Source organism: Apostichopus japonicus, chromosome 14 (genome assembly GCF_037975245.1).
Source record: "Apostichopus japonicus isolate 1M-3 chromosome 14, ASM3797524v1, whole genome shotgun sequence".
NCBI classification, from domain to species: domain Eukaryota; kingdom Metazoa; phylum Echinodermata; class Holothuroidea; order Aspidochirotida; family Stichopodidae; genus Apostichopus; species Apostichopus japonicus.
In genome coordinates this window covers 18,676,714-18,684,635 of record NC_092574.1, presented here as the reverse complement: position 1 = coordinate 18,684,635, position 7,922 = coordinate 18,676,714, and the positions used below count along the sequence as shown (strand labels likewise).

The window sequence follows — 7,922 nt, the reverse complement described above, 5'->3', positions numbered from 1 at the left end:
CAAAACTAAGTATGCCTAATATGCTAACGGAGATCAAAGCCGTAAACAATACGTCACGAACAGTAAACAAAATATCAGATGAGAATGGGTGCACAACTGTACAAGAAAGTTTCGTGTTCGTCAAACACTGTATACAGCGATAGCTTAGTACCAGTGCACTCAGCCAGCCTAGCTGCCTATAAGTAAAGATTGGCTTGGACCTTCGAGCGAATCTTATGTGTGCAGTGCGCCCTTCACCAGTTAAAGTTTCGATTCCTATCGCCTATCCGCGCAACTTGGACTTGGAACACCAACGGCTCGCCGTCTACAAGACAATGCCGTTCCTTCTCTATTTGGAGAAAGTATCTTCAAATCTCGAGGAGATATAGAAACAAGTAGACCAGTAGTTGCGAAGCTGGATCGGAAAAGAGTAAGTGTATTTTCTGGCCTAGGCCTACTACAACAATAACTAACTTGGTATTATTACTATCTTACAGTAGGCTAATTCTTATAATTTCGTTCAGTTAGTTAGGCCCTAAATTAGGTATGGCGACGATAAAGTTAGGCGTAGGCTAGGGCTATATTAACTTTCATTTGTGGTACATCATGAAAAATCCAGAATAACAAGCATAAGATGTTTACATGTCATTTTGCCCAATATTATAATGTGCTCCCACCTATCTATATACTCAGAGTCATAGCTCATATGTTTCACAGTAAATGACATCCTTATATTTTGCCATTTTTTTGGTAGAGCTGCAATTTTTGTTGCAAGAGAAAACGCTTGTGACAGGTACTTTCAAACATATCAAACTACTTTCTTAAATGAACTTTCATAACTTCCTTGTTATTTTCTTTCCCAATTTTCAATACTTAGATTAATCTAGAAGCTGTTCCCCAACCAACTGCAGTGAAAATAAAGGCAGGATTCTGCAGAATGTACATCTCCATCTAAAGGTAGCATGATCTTATATACATGTGCTTGTAATTACCGAAAAACAGTTGGGAAAGTAAGGGGGGGGGGGAGGGTGGTGACAGGCATTAAAGATTTAAGTAGCCAGTTTTGAACGGGATACAAGGAATCTCCACCAGTAAAACATTGAGGCATGTATATGGGGGGGGGGCAAGCTACCAGACAAAAAGGAGGCAGGGGGGTTGGGGGGAGAAAATGTGGTAGAGAAGTGTAAGCTAGGATAATACAAGGAAGAATGGAAAACTTTCATACATCTATAGAGTATTCTATAGCAGAAGTGAGTACAGGGGCCAAAATTTTAGAAACAGTACTCGTTGAAAGCAAAATAGCAATTAAAACTGCACATCGGGCAGGCTGACTAGGGGATAATATACATTGTATTTTATCCATCATATCCGCCTGCCTGACGAGAGTGGTTGAGGAGGCTATACTTGATGGCTTCACAGGAAAATATAAAGGCTACAGCTATAGTTACTGAGAGAAGGGAGATTACATTGTAGTTATACTATATGAAACCAAGCTGAAGTCATTTGCAATGCTCATGGTGTGAGTGGCCCATATTTTTGCAGCCACATAAAGCAGGAGGATATGCTCTCCTTCAGAAAAGATAAGTGAACCATCTAGGCAGCTGACCCCTGTCCAAGAGCAGCCTACTATATGTGTGTGGTATAATAAGCGTTTATTCTAATTTTCAGTGAATGTAACACATGTAGAAGTCCAGTGTTCACTGGTCCCCCTACCACCATTGAAGTTGCTGACTGGACCAACAGAGACAAGAACACCATCAAAGCAACCAGGGCCATCTCACAGTGGCGATGATGGTCCGTCTGCTGCTGTGGCATCCACATCGGGATACACCGAAAAACCGCCAGGTAGTCCGGACTACACTCCATCAGTTAACTCATCTGAACATGACAAAGATGACCCTTCAAGGTAATTTTCAAGATTGACAGTAGATTAGTCTGGAAAATCAATTGGTGCCATAACTTTCTGGAAAGAGGATCATTATTAATTTTGACACCAACACTGTGGGGCAGTCTGGAATGTGTGGTGAGGCCATCAGTCTTTACTTCAATTAGCATATACATACTGTATGTGGTAGAGTTGTCACAGCTGTATGTGAACAAGAAATAAAGGCACAAACAAGTAGTTGGATTTAACAGAGTATATTATATCTTCACTTGGCTGGATATCTGCTACTGAATACAAATGGTGAAAGTTGCATCTTATACACTCTTTTACCATGGATTACAAGGGGATGGGACAGGATGTTACTCTGTCCACATGTTTACTTTACTACATAATCAGTGGTTAAGCTACTGAGACAATGACCACACATCCTGCTGAAGATTACATAATCCATAATATTAGGTGCACAAACAGGTGTAGGGTTTTTGTTGTAATCAGTAAAAAATATATTGGAATTGTTCAGGCACAAGTTGTCAGGTAAAACCTGACCCATGTATCCACACCAATTGAGGTGTACTCAGCTGTCGCCTTAGTTGGGCATCCAAAGACTTGACCGACAACTGTGCCATGCCTATTGACCGAAATGGAGTGATTGGAATGCCTCTATCTAAATGGTATGTTTTTATGAACTATTATTATATTATTCTTCATATCTTTACTATTCTACAGATTATGTATGGGAACTTCTTGACTGCTTGCAACAACTTCTGCAGAAGTGGAACTCTGGGAGAGGAGTGTCCTGTTCCTGTCAGAAAAGAGCCCCCACCCCTTGCAAGCTCCTATGTTCATCCGAACAATGAGGATGCCATAAAACAACACCGAAGCAGATTTCAAAAGCTTTGCTGAAGTACTGTAGTTGATGGCCTCCCAAGTTCTAATTTTGTTTCATTGTAGTGGGGAGCAATCGACTCTGTGAATCGTCTGTTCACATGGTGTATGGCACAGCTGCAGAGCAGTGTTAATTAACAGGTCGCTACCAGCCTTTAGGGAAGTTGCTAAAGTTTTACATTCAAGTTTTACTTACATCTGGTTTCCATTGTAACTAACTATTAGTAATGATAACATTATATTTAAAAAAAAGTTCCAATGACAAGTATTCCTTTCTAGAGAGCTTAGATTTCATAAATATAAATTTCATGCTGACTTACTATTTTTTTTTTTTTACAGAAATTTGCTGTTTGTTCCCCACATGGGATAAAATGTGATTTTTTTTTATCTCATTTATGATCAAGTAACCTTGATATTCCATGGATTAATGAACAATTTCAGATTGATTCTCATTACACTTTTATTAAAATGAAAGCCTAAGCTCTCCAGATCCCATTGACATAGTGGTTTAGGGTACTTTATTCAAACTATTCTTCTATTTTAACCTAGTATATTTGAGATTTCAATCATCCAGATTTTGTTGGCAGGCTACTAGAAGTGACAGCTTTGCTTACAAGAGAGAATACATACAAAAAATTAACTTGAGTTTTTATTATTTATGACTGTTATGTACTTCCCAAACTTGAAAGTGTAAAATTTCATCCAAGATTGTAGTTAATACCATGAACCAGAAAAATGTAAGCTGGAATTCCAAAATGTTCACCATTCAGCCACAAAACAGACAGGACTGAACCCTGTTTCTATAAAACTTTGCAGAAATGATACTATGACTTGGCATAAACACTTAAACAGTCCACATTCTCAGTCTTGATAATTTAAATCCTTCATACTGTTCAGATGGTAAAGCTTCTCTAATCCTCCTTAATGCATAGGATGGGAGAACAACACAAATCTCCTTCCCTAAAAACTGCTAGCTCATCCGTGCAAGTTGTCTGTATGCTGTGTGTCTGTATTTCCTGTAAAATAATCATATGAAAACCAGCTATAAAAGATGAAGACACACAAAAGCTTGGTTGCCATCTGGGGACGTCAATTTTAAAATAAATTTCTATATGATTTCCAGAATTTGCTTGGCCCCTAAATCTGCCTCCCCTAAAGTAAGCCTAGCTATGCCATTTATACAAACTGATCATTGTATCTCGGGGACTAAAATTTGTAAATGGATCGTGCACAAGCATGGTGGACATTTTTTGTGTGGCATTTGGTTCCATGGCTCAGTGTTAATGACTACTATGTCAGTCAGCATGATAAGGGTTAACCTCAAGGGCATTACACCAGTTTTTGGACAAAATGACCTAATCAGAAGCAGGTTTTGAACATGGTGCACAAAATTTCTTGATCAAATCTATATCTTAATGTTATTCCTTTCACAACGCAACAAAACTAAACTATGAATACACCCTCTGTATTGTTACATCTTTCAACAGCAGGTCAGAGCAATGAATAAAGGTATACAACAAAAATAATGTATTCTATACTTACTCTTAGATCCTGTTTTCCTGTGCACGTCCACCATACTGTTGACGGTACATGTAGTAGGCTGTCTGAAGAAACAATGGGTTCAGGCACATAGCTTCAAAACCTGGGTGTAAGGTGATGCATGCAGCACCTTCTTCATCCATCACAGTCCTTACTTATCTATTTCGCTGCAGCATCTACACTGCCTTGCTGTAGGCATCACAGCACATTGGCCACAATGACACCTGTAAACAATACAAACCAGTTCAAATAGTAAAGAGCCAATTCAATTAATTCATACCATCCTCAATTATTGGGGCATACTGTACTAACATGTCAAAATAGAAAAGGGGTACCTCTGAAGGGCAATCTACCGTTGAAGCTCCTTACAAGTAACATCACTAGCAAGGAGGGGGTAGCCTCTTCTTAGAAGTCTTGCCTCTGTTGGGACAATGCTGCAAAGGAAAATAAAACAGGCCGATGTTGCCTCGTTTCCAACTCTTTCCCACTTCTGAACATTCCCTAGATTGAGAAAATCTGGTTATGAAATTAGCTCAAGCGGAAATGACAAAAAGCTGGTGTGAGGTGCCACCTCCCTCCCCCCACCCTTTCCCTGATTTGTGGTAACTTCACTAATTTGCCACTAGGCCTACAACTGCTAGGAAATTAATAATAGGCCACCTCTGAATTTGTTGTGCACTCTTCCAATTGGCTCCTTCAATCTACTAACCAAATGAAATATGTCTGTGTGACATGTTCCTGGGGCATGTGCTGCCACAACTTTTAAGGAAAATAGTAACTTCCTTAACTTAACTCGACCGCACATTCATGTTTATTTTGCTGCCCCATCAACAAATTGGCTAGCTAAGTGTATGAGCAAAGTTAGGAAACATTTATCGGTTCTAGGCCTAACTAGTGACACAACTATCCTATATACAGTATAGTACGCTTGGCGTAACGTTACCGTTATATTCCGTCAAGACGATCAATTTCGACATCGCTGTCCGATCCCGCTTCCTCTTCGCTGGTCTCCGGTTCGAACATGTAGGGAAAAACTTCCCCACGATCGTCCACCAAGTCCTCCATTTCCCTTACTTCTTCGCCATTGCTATCTAAATACTGTGTGTCAATGCCACCGGCAGCCATTTTGCGATATGTATAAGCTATGCTGTGCTGTGTATATATGTGTACTACAGTGCGTGTATAGAAACTGTATGTGGTATAGCAATAAGCAGTTCCAAGCGACGATATCATGCACTTTCGACTTGGTAAACAAATGACGTCATTTGTTTTCGGCTTTCCCTGAACGAGTCAATCTAGCCGATTTTTGCAGAGTTTATGTTGCTTGATAGGAAGAAAATGCAAGGAATTTATGAAAAAAGAAGTCAATGGATGTTTTGTTCGATGTCTTATGTATCAATTTGTGATTTTTCATCTTAATCCAAATCTTAACTTTCTTGTAACAGACTGCTGAAAAAGGTAATATTTCCGAGAAGTTTGAGATTTCTCCATACCCAATGCACTGCGCAGAACATATACAGTTTGCACTCTTCTGCGCTCCCCCCCGTGACGTCACTGAATCTATTACGTAATAGTACTTTTTACCGATTTCTACCCCTTTGGAGACGGAAAAAAATCGCGGTGTTGGGTTTTTGTTAATGTAAGAATTGTTAAGTTTAATATTATGTAATGTCAAGTCTACGTGTCGCTTGACCTTTAAAAGAAGTATTGTTTCCACCACTTCAGTAGCCTGTGGTACATTCTTTGACATGTAAATCTGCTTCATAAAAGCTGTGGGCAGATTTAAATGTTCACCTATACAGAGAACTTTGTGTTCAAAGTGTCCTTTATGGGAAACAATTTAGGGAACACAGAGCGACTGAAAAGATGACTACATAATGTGCAGTGATTGATTCATTGTAATCACATCGGGAGTAGCCTGGGTGAACTGTGTTTCAAGGTGGACTTTGAAAAGTCTAGATTACCTACGGTCGGTAGTGATCGCTTAAATCCGTTTCTCACTTCTCAATCACTCATGTGCTATGAGTTTGTGAAGATTGACTATATCAACTACATGTAAAATATATCATTTTTTGCCTATAAATTTGTTGAAATTGTTTCTTTCCTAAAGTTCAAAGTTTATTCTGTAGCAGCCATCAGTGACAGTGAGGTTTTTTTCTTAAGTTTGATTTGTGCAGAACATTCTAGCAAACACTTTATATGAACTTTATCCGAGTTATTTATACATTAACCCCAGTGCTAATCATCTCTCAAACAGATATGATAAGTAATGCACTTATTGTTTACTGAACCTTGTACACATAGAAATCCATGATTAGGCTCTTTTATAAACTGTAGGTCCTTCCTGTGCACAGTTTGTCATATGCACAAGAAATGTACTTATGATCTGTGGGCTAAAATCTAGCTTTACTTCAAATAACAAGTTGTAAATACAGGAAATAATGTAGTGATCTTTCAAATTTTGTGTACTAGGAGCTTTGAAGCTTCAAACTTCACATTACAAGTTGTAAATACAGGGAATGATTTAGTGATCTTTCTAATTTTATGTACTACAGTAACAGCTTTGAAGCCTCTGAAAATCATCTCTTAGAAAATACAATGGTTCCTGTGTACAAAAGTACTATAAATCTTTTCACTGGTATAATGTAATTTGCAACGTATCGCATTTTGCTATATGAACATGAATACTGCCAGGTAATTTATTCCCTGATGTGAATAAGTTAAGTTAAAACAGCTTACCAAGTACTAGTAGACCATAATACATACAATACAGAATCACATTCTTTAGGGGTAAATTTTGTCTTGCTTCCATGTCATTCATTGTGTTTGTGTGAATATTGGAGCAATTGATACATGCAGATAATACCCGTGCTGTGACAAAGTGGATAAAGGCGATGGCATTTTAAGCAATCAGGCTTAGCAATCGTGAGGTTACAGGTTCGATACCCAGCAGGGGTTATAGTAAGGTGGGTTTTACATCCAAGAGCAATCTATGGTTTACCCATCTGAAATGACTTTCTAAATTGAAAAGATTCCAAATTTGAGTTGATATGTTGAATTTGAAGCCACCTGACATGAAGGTAATAATCCATAAGCCCTTGTGGGTTTCTCCCACATTTGTGGTTGCTTAAGCGTCGTAAGGATAACTGATTATTATTATTAAATCTTATTTGACATTATGAAGACAGAGTATTTATCATCAAGAAAAGAATTACTAAATGATAAGAGAGAAAATTTTATCTGTTTCCATGGCTTATCCTGTCCTAATTATTGCATAGAAAGTTGTAAAAATGTTTCATTCACATTTGTAATAAAAGTACAAGACGTTTTTTCTCTCTCTTTTTACAGCTATGCTCTTACGCCCAACTTTTGTTAGGCGTATGGGTGTGGAAGCCAATGAAAATCCCGCCATCGCTGGCAATGTTGTCCTACTAGCTGGTATCACTTTAGCTGTCGCTTGTGGATCATTTGTAAGTATTCCTAAAAGCATCTAGAAGTTGTGTGGCAAAGTCTCTCCCTCTGATATTTAATATTTTCATCAACGGTATGAATGACTAGCCTTCCCCTTTTCTCTCTAAAATCAGTGTTGGATTTATTTGCTGAGGTCTGTGGTGTTGTTTTTTCATACCTGTGC

At 38.4% G+C, this 7,922-nt stretch overlaps 2 long non-coding RNA genes across 2 annotated transcripts; one reads left to right on the top strand and one right to left on the bottom strand.

Annotated features, from left to right (window-relative positions):
- The first annotated feature begins 261 nt into the window (after positions 1 to 261).
- Positions 262 to 2,987, top strand: LOC139979474 (uncharacterized). The gene is made up of 4 exons (XR_011797176.1): positions 262 to 409; positions 857 to 936; positions 1,648 to 1,885; positions 2,591 to 2,987. It is a non-coding gene; the product is annotated as an uncharacterized lncRNA (long non-coding RNA).
- On the bottom strand, positions 2,800 to 7,593 carry LOC139979475 (uncharacterized). The gene is made up of 3 exons (XR_011797177.1): positions 5,232 to 7,593; positions 4,292 to 4,512; positions 2,800 to 3,765 (listed from the first exon to the last, which is right to left on the bottom strand). It is a non-coding gene; the product is annotated as an uncharacterized lncRNA (long non-coding RNA).
- Between the last annotated feature and the right edge of the window lie 329 nt (positions 7,594 to 7,922).